The sequence below is a fragment of the Cydia strobilella genome, chromosome 18, assembly GCF_947568885.1.
Source record: "Cydia strobilella chromosome 18, ilCydStro3.1, whole genome shotgun sequence".
Lineage (NCBI taxonomy): Eukaryota > Metazoa > Arthropoda > Insecta > Lepidoptera > Tortricidae > Cydia > Cydia strobilella.
Window position 1 is genome coordinate 11,538,600 of NC_086058.1, and position 13,843 is coordinate 11,552,442.

The window sequence follows — 13,843 nt, forward strand, 5'->3', positions numbered from 1 at the left end:
TGCTAGCTTAAACTACTGTATACATTATTTAAACGTTATCAGAACATTCAGAACACGATTGAAAAAGTGCCGTCTACAAATCAGTAAATTTATCTCTTTATACTACAAATATGCTTATGTATGTACACTGTTTGCCCAGGTGCTCGGCGAGTTACATATCGTCGTAATCGATTTTCATGAAATTATTAGAACAAGACAGCTCGCAGAGGCTCTAGTAGCTAATAGTATTGACTATAAACTGTAAGCTTTACATATTTCAACGCGATTCCTACTAAATATTGAGACGTTTAGGGTTCCGTACTAAAATGTGAATAGGTAAAAATGTCCATACGTATGTGTATGTCCCACTAAATGTGTTACAATAGTCGTATGATATACTATTTCTATTTAGTTTGATGTCCAAATTTCATGAAAGATGGCGCTGTTACAAACGCAAACTAGGTAACGCTAGTTCATCCTAGAATAAGAAATAGAAATAAACAGTCAAATAAGAAAATAAATGATTGGTAACGTAGCAACTTGTATCTCTACAAGCAATCACGGCTACCTTGGACTAAGTGTCCTTAACAACATGCATAGTAGATAACCGTTAGTCAGGTGTACCCTGTACTCAAATTCTCGTTCATACACACATAAATACATGTATATTCTTTCTCAGCAGCATATGTGTGATGTTTACGTACACCAATCAAACCAAACGTAGCCCTAGCATGACGTGAGTGTCACTCAGACACAATTAATATTCTAAACGTGGGTCTAACATAATTATCTGTTTCTTGATACTATTCTATGAATATCAAGACTACTTTAAACCGTCAGACGATGTATGAAGCTCTATTATTGTTTCTGTAGCTTATAGTGTAGTATTTTTATCAGTAAACAAGCCGTATCTAACTAATATTAACGCATGTACGTAGCCATATTTTTTTAAGATATGGAAGGTAAAAGTGCAGACAAATCGCTTGAAGGCAAGCGATCACCGTCGCCTCGCGGAACCAGAGGGGTTGTAAATGCGTTGCCGGCATTTAAAATGAGAGAATATTTATGATATAGAAGGTAAAAGGACAGACGAATCGCCTGAAGGCACATAAATATCGTCGCCTCGCTAAACTAGAAAGCTGAAAGTGCGTTGCCGATTTTTTAAGCTGAAAGAATAAGAAAACCGCGAAATACGCCCCCTTTTGCGTGTAAATGAACAATTTCACGCCCCCGCAACCCTTCGACTAAAGAATATCTTCTTAAACAACTAGTTATCTTATCTTAGCCTAGGTTATCTTAGGTAAACTTATTTCTAGACTTGACAACGGCCTCCTACCTCAGTCGGTAGCAACCCTGTCTGTGAATGCTGCCCTGCAAATGCATGCATCTACGTGTATTTTACCACGAATATGCGCTCCCAAGTAATGGATATTATTTATTTATCTAAGTATGTACTTATCAATACAGGTATGTACTACGCCGCCGCCTCGGTGCCGTAGTATACGAAGCGTGCATGAACTATAGGGCAATGTAATTATATAGGGGGCAGCACATGAGCTGTCAGATTTTTGGCACGAGGCATAAATGTGAAGTTTATGCTTTCGATGTAACCCACAAGGTGGCGGTACCTACTATGCTGAGGAAAACGTACGTGAACGGTAGATGGTAGCACTTTCTTTGGCAATGTGCCTACATGCTTATGTTTCCGATTCAGGCCACTAGATGGCAGCTCCTTCAACGCTATAGGTACCGTTCGCTTTTGCTTACACTGAAGTTAGGTTGATATGTGAAAGACTGACACGAAATATTTATTTATTTATTTCATTGTTATTATTGGAACCTGCGATGGAGCTAAATTCTTAACGAATCTATGACGCGCGAGAGAAATAAGTCGGCGATAAGAATAACCATAGCAAGCGCTAGGGTATAGTACGAGTACGTACATGGGCTTTAATTTTGTTACTTTGTTTTTCAGGTGTCAAAGACGCAAAAAGATGAATCGAGCCTTGTGATGACCACCAATCCTAGCTCATGAATATGGAAAGGAATCCTTCGGCGACCAACGGCCCTAAGAGAACGAGTGAAAATTGTAAAATAACAAGAAAATCAGATAGAACTTTTATTTTTATGTGTACATAGAAACTATTGACTAATAAAATTGATTTTTTATGATTTTTATTTAAGAACACAACAAAAATTTAGTAACTTATGAGTAATAAACAATGTTTCACGAGTTTTATTTAAAACCAAAATAAAAGCAGGGTCCAAAACTTAGTGTATTCATTCCATTCTCACGCCAACAAAATGTAGCCGTAAGGCTACTCCTATTATTTAATGTAGAAACCTTGGTATCCAAAAGATACCTAAGGGTATACTTTAGATCCCTTGGTCACTGCACCAAAATGTACCTTAAGGTACATTTTACATCCTGGTCACGGCTTATACCAAAATGTAACCCTCCCCATACTTTATACTCTAACTTTAAATCTAAATAAATACATATATACTTATATAAACCCTTTACTTACTTACTTACCTAAATAATTTGGCCATGTGATCGTCTAGATAATAGTTAGGACCCCTCGAAGTGTACCGCGGTACCCTAGATTCTTTAATGAGTATCAGCTAAATTTTGGACTCTGATTCTATTACTATTATTACCTAATTTTTAAGGAATAAATATTTTTTATATTGAAGATATATTTTATTATGATGCTAAGGAATAATTAAAGGAATATTTTAATAGTTACAAGAGTAGAAATAGTATATTGTGTCACAAGGAAGCAAGATGATGTATTGACGGCGAGGACGAACATAGAATCCTGAACGAAGCGAAGGATTCCATAATTGAATGCTGAGCGTAGTGATGCTTTCTAAAATGGAATCTCGAGCGTAGTGACGTAAAAATTTTTACATTTTTATTAAATCTATTCGTGTAAAGTAAATGCTGTTGAAGGTTTACTACATATGATGTTATTTAGGTATTTGCAGCATATTTGGTTAATATGAGGTTAAAAATGTTGTTGGAAAAATGAGTTTAAAATTGTTTTTGGTGAAGTCCCGCTACGCCTATTAAGTTTTCGGGATAACATACAAAGCAGTACTCCTGGGATGAGCCCATTTACACCCTAGCTTTTTAGGAAAGTTATAATTATACTATCACTTTCTAATCGATGTGTGAGTCCACACGTACTGCTTCGCATGCTCGATGCGGGTCAGAAAACTCTTAGCCCGTTTCAAAACATCATTCGGGTCACCTATCCTAACATTGTAGCCAGACGGGCTATGACCAACGCTTCGCAATCCTATGCATTCCTAGATGATCTGATGAAAGAAACGCCAAGTATCATCAATCAATCAAAATTACTTATTTTTTTGATGTTCAAAAGCTAGGGATACTGATCCCTTTTTCCCAATCCCCAAAACTAAAAGAATAGACTGTATTTCTAGTCTTTAGACGCACAAACGAAGCACTAAGATCATTTACTATATTTTATAAGACAGAAATATCAAGTCGAGCATTATTCCACTCTGACTCCTCCCATTGGACTGCTCTTGCCTGCCAAGGGTTCCCTAAAACAAACCATTCTTCTATTCCAGAACGATGTGTATACCTAAACCCAGCTTGATATTTTAGGAATTTATTTTGTATATACCTTGGAAACCAGAATGAAATATACAGTACCTCGTTTTTACATCAGAACACTAGAAATTTTAGCAAAATAAAACAAATAGGATAAGATTTTATAAACAACAATACCTTTTTACGCAGATACATTATAAAATAGGAATATCTAGGCAATTAAACCCCTTGCCTATTACACGTACGCTTTTTAGGATAATGAAGCCATATTAAAAGTCTTTAATAGAGAAATATATATCAACCAGATTAGATTTCGATAAATAGTGTGTGATTCTACCCTACACCTACCTGGAGCCCTAGCTAGTACACTCAAAGCACAATCCGTACTTACCATAGGCCTAGTGCTTTGACATGTACGCAAGTGTATCCCTAACTCTCTGTACAGTTCAGGAGGCGACCCTGAGGTATGGCAACCTATCGGCCAGTGTTGTGTGACTCCCCCCTATACAAGCTCGCAAGCCCGGTGGTATAGGATAAGTCGCCCTATTCCGTGTCTATCAGTGGATCAGCACCCTTAGAACACACCAGCACTACCTACATTGGAAGCTCTGCCGAGACTATGACTGTAAGTGTATGACATCAGTCACGACAGAATCCTCCCCTGCAGTCAGCACTAGTATGAACCGGAGCACCGAAATATATAAGTATATTTAATAGAAGACCGGGGATCAGGTACTGCCGACTGCAATAAGCCCCGATTACTCGGAATGGCACGCACGTGATGCCCTTACATTCATCGGACAGCTGGACCCTGATACCTGGGAGGTAGTTCATCTCTTAGGTAAATATAACCGAGATGCCAAGAGCCTCAAATCTTGGAACAAAGACTCCCAAGCATCCACTTCTTAACACCGCAAGGGAACTGGATGTTTGGCTGGACAAACAGTCTGTCCAAACAATGATCTGGCTTATAAAATAGTAAAAGCACCACATAGCAAAACACTAAAATAATTACGTTGACTTTTATGTAACTAAACTTTTCACAGAACCAATAAACTAATCAGAGAAATGAAATTTCCCCACTGTTATCCAGGCTTAACGTTACGAAAATTGCTTTTCGTAAAATCAAACCAAGACACCATTCTAAGTCCCTGATATGCACGATATTTACTATCTGTGCATAGCTTTACGGCACTAAGAACAACACAGCGTAGGAAACCTCACTTCACAATAAAATAAATCAAACAGGTAAGTAAAGATCCTCCATCATAGTCCAGGCTTAATTCCACAGAGATAGGTTTATCTTTGTACAATCAAACACAGATCCAATGTCCCAAGTTTAACTTCACTTAGATAGCTCTAAGCTAGGCTATACAAATGGACAGAGTGACAGAGTAATTTCACTTACGAAAGTAATGTACGCGCGAAGCCAGAGACACTGCTAGTTTGAAGGATAGAAAATTAATGAATCCCCCCTGCCCCGCTCCAGCTATTTATATTGGCCAAATGGCGACATATTCTAAAAAGAAAGATCATAAGTCCTGGTTTGTTTACCATTAAGGAAAGGCATATGACCGACACTTTAATGCTTACAATCGCTTAACGCTGGCAAATTAAAATATTCTAATAATATGGTAATAAATCTTACGAATTTAATTACTAAGATAAGGATTTAATCCCTGGTTTGTTTACTATGTCTTACGCCCATCATATTAAAGACCATATTCTTCATAATTCGAGAAAGCAATTATTAAACCATAAAACCGTAAAACTAGCGACACACTCCAAAAGGAAATAGTCTTAAATCCTACTTTGTTTGTTAAGTCATCTGTAGTACACATTAAGAATCATAATCTATTAATGCTACCAAAATAACCTACGTAGGCATTTCTGCAGGTGCGATCTTGGAATTGCATTTGTGTGGTACTGTAAAAACGGCGACAAAAAGTTACTCCTGTCTTGCTTACTAAACTTTAAGTCAAACATATTAAAACTCCAAATCCATTAATGCTCACGAAGGTGACTTTCTCGCACACAAGTTAAAGTAGCGACCAAGAGTTTCTCATGAACACATGTCTATAATCCCGCCTTGATTAATAAGCTTTATGTCAAACATATTACAGCTCCAAATCCCATAATGCTAACGAAGACAATTTTCACGCACACATGTAGACTAGCTCAACGAAAACGGTATGTTCCAAAATCTGTCAAACTCCATTGTGCTGACAATTTCCCATTTTTAGATTATTTCTTATTTAGCTTGTTATTTCAAAATGATGCCCGTTTTGAAATATTTCATGTTTATTTTTAACATATTGTATTAAAACATAAATAAACTTAAAATTCAATTATGGCAACGTTTTATTTCTATCGCACCTTTTGGACTTTATATTTCATAACGATTTTGGAACGTTACGTCACTTACGTCACCCTCAATGTCAATAAACAATCGTAATGTCAATATATTTTCTATTTTCTCAAGCGGATTTCTGCTTGTATTTTGTGTTTTTACTAAGTGAATTAGTAATTTATTTAACCTCAGTTATATGTGATAAAACGTAGGCCGTGAAAGCAGTGTTACAAGTTATTATTGTTAGACTATTTGATAAAATTATGAAGAAAACCGGCGATGGAAAAGACCGACGAAAACGAACTTTGCTTCAAGGCTAAAAATGTAAGTTTTATATTGATAAGTAAGCTTTTTACTGCTTCTGGCCAGTCACAACATCACCTATGAGGAAATTACATACATATAATTAGGTTTCAAAACATTATTATTTTAAGCAAAGATCGATAAGGACAGTGCCAAAAATATGTATACACGACCTTAGTATAGGTACATACTTCTGGCACTATGTCCGTATCGATATTTTCAGACGTGACTGTACTGACAAATTAAAAGTACCTACAGCTCATAATTATGTACCTAATATATTTTCAATAACAGCAGCAAACACCTAAAATGATACAATGAAAATCAAGTACATTATTTTTGTAGATTTTTCTGGTAACAAATTAGCTCTTACCCCTTTGAACCAAATCTTCGGAAGAACACTATGAAGACTGACATCACTTATATTTATTATTATAAAGTTATTGATTTAAACTAAGTATTTACAAATGTATGTACAAAACTTTTTGAATATAAACTTTTTAAATTGCATAGTCAACAAACAAGTATGGCTGCGTTTAAGGAGACCTAAAATGTCAAAATAAAAATTAAATTATTAAACTAATGTTTTTTTACGTTTCTTTGTAAATATTACGCTAGTTAATTAATTTACTTAATTTAAATATGCTATTCATTAATTTAAAATACGCTAATTACATTTATTGTTTACAATTACAACAAAATATTATTTAGGTTAGAAAAATTGTATGCACGTAATCGATTATAAAGAAATTGTAATTGATTATATGCATACTAATTTCATATGTCTTTGTGTCGATATTTCATACTGGCAACAAAATGTCCTTGAACAAAAAAGTGCTACTTTGATCCCTCCTAGCAGGGAAGAAAAGTTCCCTTTTCGAATAGGTGATGTGAAAAATATTTAGCGGAACCAGGCGCGATAAACTTGATTTTCACTGAAAATCCATTTTAGGTATATATTCGAATGAGAATACTTTTTGGTTTACCCCAACACAGATAACTTATCAACAAGATAAACCTCATTATTCATAAACATAATCGTTATTCTAGCCGAGTGCCGTAAATGAGATGCCGTAACTCATTTTTTTTAAAGTAGATCTATTCAACGCAACTAAATAGGACAAATAATATTTATCGCAATTGCTTTCTACCTAAATTTTACATTTCACCAAACGAACAATTTAAAAAGCAATGATTATAAACTGAAATAGATGTCATATACTAAAGAAAAAGTGACGAAGCCCTCCAGTGATGAACACAAATCAAAATATTTAATAAAATAATTTACAGTACATATGGTGCTACTTTCTCGTACTAGTGCGTAAAGAGCACTTTTCGTGCATATGTCAAAAGTTTAAAGGGCCATATGTACTGTAAAACGTTGTACGATACACGTGCGAATAGGTAATTCGCAACTCGTGTCGATTTAAAACACTCCTTGCGGTCGTGTTTTAATTTACCGCCACTCGTTTCGAATTTCCTCTTTTCCACACTTGTATCGTAAATAACTATTGATTTGTTCCCGAAGTTGTGTGAAGCAATGAGTACTTTGCCGCAACGAAAAAAAAAACCGTAATTTGCTGAGCTCTGCCATCTCGCCCACTCGCTCGGTCCGGTAGACAAAACACGCGCGCTATAAAACAATTACGACTATATAGTGATGCCACGAATATTCGGCAACTATTTGTTATTCGGCTGATTTTGCCGAATACTCGGTATTCGGCCGAAAGTTGCCTACTATTCGGCCGAATATAAGATACCTGTTGCACCTACTTAAAAAAATCACACAATAAAAATAACCAAAAACTAGGTATATTTAATACTTAAAATGTATTCTTGGAAAGATATAAGTATTGTTAAATACGAAAACTCTTTTTTGAGCATTTTGTTGATTACGAAATATTTTGTTTTTATCACGGGTCTGATTTGATTGACTCTGGCTACATTCATTAATTATGTTCTGTTCAACAAAAAATATGTTACCAAACGTTGTGCTTTGTTGGCGAACAGTTTTCATAATAGTTGTAACTCAAAATGTTCGCATGTCATGCCGAATATTCGGTGTTCGGTATTCGGCCAAAACCACTATTCGGGGCATCTCTAAAAAAATTACGACTATTCTTTGGATGCCGATACATTTCGTAAACGATGTTTTGACATGTCGAGGTCATTGTCATTTGTGATGAATTCACGAGAGATAAACAAAAAATAAAAAAGTCTAAGTGAGCATGGGGCATGTACGCCCTAAGACTGACTTTTATTGTGTATGTGTGCATACTTCTATAAGGTTACTGTACTGTTGACGTGTGCGTAGGAACTTTCGAGAAGCGCGTAGTTTAAAAAAGTTATATCTCTATAAAACTGTATAAATCATGTTTAGGCATATTTTGGTTACACACAAAACACAAAACACGGTTGAACACAACAAAAAATATTACGTCCCTGCGTTTACCGCATATTTAAATGAGTGACTTGAACTTATTTATAAGAGTTAAACATTAACAATCATACGTGGTTAGATTAGAAAAAATATATTCCACCGATAATTTAATAATTTTCTAAAAAAATAGGCTGAAAATAATCTCAACCTATTTAAATCTTCGTGTTGGGTCCTCGTTTACGTTAGTATTGTGCTTGAAGCTTAAATTATACTAGATGTGAGCTCATGTGCTCAAGCAATTAAGTAGTTCAATATATATTAGGTGATATTCTATATGTAAATAGCTTACGACACTATGTTTCAATGTCATTATCATTAGACATAACTAACGGTGCCTCAGCACTCTGTCCCTGATGTCAGCCATCCATTGTGAGGATCTACACCTACCTACTGAATCTGACGAGGGTAGAGATAAGATGGTTTATGCACAGATTTGGGTTCTAATTTCTCTTTTCTGAAGCAGTAAGTTAATTTAGCTAGGACGGATTTTAGCCGATATAAGTCACAGCTAGTTAGGTTTTCTTTTACCTTCGGAACCTGAAGAGACTACTTTTGCTCTACTGAGTGTGAATGTCCCCAATTTGGTATAAGAAGTCCGCTTAATGCAAAATAGGATAATATTTAACTGTAAAAAAGAGTACAAGATGAAATTGCTTGGCACCTTTTTTTAAGCAGTTGTTATGGCCAACTAGATGGCCTGACCAAGTTAAAAAGGCCACCTCAGGCAAACTCCATCAAGCGGTGTGTACTACGGAAGATCGAGACCGATGGAGACAAATCACATGAGCTGCAAAACCAAGTGGTCACGATCCTCAGTAATGAGGGACCGACAAAGATGTAATACCCATTAAAATTGACTTAATTGTTTCTTATTGATTAGAGATGCATTAATTGGTCGTTCTATTATCACATCGGCATAGCCATTTTCCAAAAATATACATTAAAATACATTCTAATAATACATTAAACATACATTCTAATTGCCGTTTGCAATCTAACTTCCTTCTAAAATAACAACCCGACAAACAATTATACCCGACAACAGGCATATTTCTAAAGGACAGCCAGGGTTCGGGTTTCTCTAGGTCCCAAAAAGGGCGGTGTGCCTGAACCCGCCTAATGACATGCATCAATTCGTATCTCCGTGCGAACAACACAATTCGAGTCCATTAGGCTAAAGCAATTACGGTCTGAGATAATTAATGAGCGGTGAGACGGAGACAACCTATCGAAACAGTAGTTCTTTCACCCTGTACCCCCGGCACCTATTTCACCACGCTGACAATTAACACCCTGACACTGGCAATTTCTTTACATTTCAGTACGGACAGCATGCAGCGCCGCTCCGATACTTATTAAAATCCTACTTCTTGGACCAGCAATGTACAGCGATTTGTCATTGATAGGTCACAATTGTCACAGTTGTGAAACAGGTGCATGTTTATTAAAAAAATATAGAACGAATTAGAGGCCCCAACAAGAGCAAGTCCTTCTTGTTACTTCCCAAAAAAACTTATGACGCATTCCTACGCATGTAAATAGATAATACATTCAGATAGATAGATAGTGAAAAGAATGAGTGAAAGAAGGCTAACAAAGAGAGTGTATAAGGGAGAGGTAGAAACGGGAGTTGGAAGGGGTAGACCTCGGCAGACTTTCTGACTTTCTCTGGTCAGATCGGGGAAATCCTGAAGAAAGTCCAGGTCAAGAGCACCCTATTTAAACCGGCGCGCGTGTATGAGGAATGTTATGAAAGTCAAAGAAGCGAAAGAGGTATGTCAGGATCGTAGCAAGTGGAAATCCGTGGTCTCTGCCTACCCCACCAAGAAATAGGCGTGATTATATGTATGTATGTATGTATGTAGATATTCCTTATCCGCAATTCTCAAGATAATCTTGATACCTATTAGGTTTTCTCGTGGCCTAGATTCCCGTCTAGCACAAAACAAATAGTTATAACCTTTATGACCGTGAACATGATGCACGTAACTGCGTCGAAATATCGGGTGCTCATAAATAATACAAAAGGTAATCACGGTCTGTATCCCGGTCAATATAAGTCTAGTGAAACTAACCGTGAATCATTCAAAACTCTAATTATAACCTTTATGGTTTAAATATAAAATGAGCTCTGAAGCACATCGTAAGATAAAAGAAAGAATCGCTCTTGCTACATCTAAATAGAAAATGTAATTAGAGCTAGCATTATCCACTGACTTACTCCTTATCCATGACTTTAACTAAATAGACAAAGTTATCTAACTTATCTAGCACGAACTAGAGAAGAGAAAGTTAGTTCGAGGATTTTTACTGGCAGCTACACTGCAGTAAAATTCTGCCAAATTTTGGACAGATTTGCGCCGGATGAAGTTTGATAGTGATCTGGACTAGTTCACAAACTAGAGCGCATGTTTAAACTGCTCTCATTTAAAGCTGCACGAAGCTGCGTGATTCCTTCAAGATTACTAAATTTGCTCGTTTTTTTTTTTTTTTAATACTACGTTGGTGGCAAACAAGCATACGGCCCGAAGCAGTCTCCGTAGCCTATGTACGCCTGCAACTCCAGAGGAGTTACATGCGCGTTGCCGACCCTAACACTCCTCTCCATCGAGCTCTGGCAACCTTACTCACCGGCAGGAACACAACACTATTAGTAGGGTCTAGTGTTATTTGGCAGCGGTTTTCTGTAAGGTGGAGGTACCTCCCCAGTTGGGCTCTGCTCTAGATCTGGAATGACATCCGCTGTCCTGTGCCCTACCACACAAAGCGAGATGTCATTCACAGTGCCCATACCTCTCTTTTGGACGTAGTTTAAGGACATACCCGGGTCCATTTCTTCAAAGACAGCCCAAGTCGTACTCTTATCTAGTATCACTGACTGTTTATAAACCGGCTACAAAATTTCGTTATTTTTATTAAATATTTTTTATTGCTTATTTGTTATGGTTTGAAACGCGAAAGTTTTTAAATGTTTTATATTCCTTTAAGTGAACAGATAGTTTTGGTTCGCATCTGGAATGTAGGCTTCTCTTTTATTCCCTCAGTAAAACTTGCTGGAATTTACAACTGTAGTGTATTAGCCACAAACTTGAATAAAGTCTGGTAGCTAAAGTTGCGCTCGCTTTGACTATTGGTGTGCCGTTACCCCGAGGGTATGTTGTGGCGAGAAAATTACTACAACGAGCCTTAATTCAGCGTTGGGTTGGTAATTTAAACCAACAACAGCTAACGGTAGTACCTAGTTCTAAATTACTTATTAATATAAAATGTTGGCTGTTGTTGAACTTTATTGTTCTGTTCATATTTGTTACTTCATTTTATATTTCTCGTTTACTTTGTCTAGACCTACAAAAATGTATGTCTGTCTATACACAAATTAATAAGATAAATACCTACAATCATGTGAAATGCTGCAGAAAATATCAAAATAAATGACAATATCCTAGTTAATTGACACTTGCAGACTTTGACTCCTTATTTCTTTACTTTTGTAGTTGGTCCAATATTGTTCTATTGATTATTGTATTTCACACGAATTTCCGATTGAATCCTATTAGAGTTCAATAGAGCGCGCGATGCGGTCCGTGCCGTGCGAGTGATACGTTTGGCCAAAGAGAATTAAAAAGATATAGAGTGCTCACTCCATACCACTTTACTTTGCTACCAAAACGACTATTATTTTCGTAGTCTACATCTAGCGTCAAGTAGCGGAACTATCAGTACTGCTACTCGATACTAGATGTCACATGTGTCGCGACTGACGAAAAGTGTATTGCTTAACAATTTATAACTAATATTATAAGCAGAAGGAGTTGAAATAGAGCTCCGGTTAATACGGTTATACCTAATATTAACCATGTAACTTTTATGTAAAACCTTTTTTATGTGCAAATAAATGATTATGATTAGCTCAAAATCGTTAAGCATTACACTTTCCGTACGCCGCGAAATCTAATGTCGAGTAGCAGTACTGATAGTTCCTCTACTTGACGCTGGATGCCGACTTCGAAAATAATAGTCGTTTTGGTAACAAAACTGATGTACGGAGTGAGCACTCTATGTCTTCTTAATTTTCTTTGGTTTGGCAGGCGACATGCCCTATAAATAATGATAATTAATCGATTTCGCTCTCCAATCCTCTGCCTCTGTTCTAGCTTATAAAACGCCAATAATGCCAAATGCGAAATGGTGAGTTAGGAACTATGGGTCTAAGTAAACTTTGTACTTTACTTGCTTATACAACTTTAGTTATAGCCTTAACTTAGGTACTTTACGTCAACTTTGCTGATGTTATGGTAAAATTTGGCTATTTAGAAGCTAGGTTCTTTGGATATTACTTCAAAACATTGGTAAATTTCTGATATCATGCTTTAACCTTTAAAGTATTAAGGTCCCATGGTGATACTTTATAAATCCCTACGTAGAAAATAATAGTCCATTCAATTATTTGTATTAGAGTTTTAACTTTCCCCATTCATTTTTCTTAGTATTTTTCACTTAATCTTTTGTTTGTATTATTACAATGTCAATAAAAAGTCTTATCTATATTTCAATCTGTCCAAGGACGTCATTACTATGTAAACGGATACGTCACATCATAATTGTCACCGCCGTGTCAAATTATGGCATATTGTCGATACGTAGTCGCCATTTATATGGAAACTGGGTGTTTATTTTAGGGGGGAGATTCGCTCGAGAAACAAGTCAGGTTCAAGGCACAAGAGGTGAGTAATTGGGATATTGCCACATTCATAAAACGACAAAAGGAACTTATAAGTTTTTTTTTTCAACGTAGGTTATAATAATATATCTAATCTGAGACATAAGAAGAAATTTATGTTTGTTCCCCTCATTATGCCGAAAATTATTTTTAACGTGAAATCCCCTCATTGTGTTATTTAAATAACATATATACTTTCGTGTTCAGCTTGTGCTAGTCCAATGAAGTGTCTCGTTATTTTATTGTATTCAGCTTTAACAATATAACGTTAAAAACGCATCTTGTAATAATATAGTAACAAGTAGTAGTAGTGGCAGGGACAAACTGAGCCCATGTACGCAACATATTTAATGGGTTTTGAAATTTGGACGCTGAAATGTATTACGCTTGGAAACATACTTGTCATACATAACGCAACGTATGATGAGTAGGTATGCTAGCATACAAATTTCCTGAAATTTCACCGTT

General features: G+C 36.2%; 1 protein-coding gene across 1 annotated transcript in view; it reads left to right on the forward strand.

The window, feature by feature from the left end:
* LOC134749552 (receptor-type tyrosine-protein phosphatase kappa) overlaps positions 1-13,843 on the forward strand; it is a 212,486-nt gene that overhangs the window by 130,093 nt on the left and 68,550 nt on the right. The gene's annotated exons all lie outside the window — the stretch shown is intronic.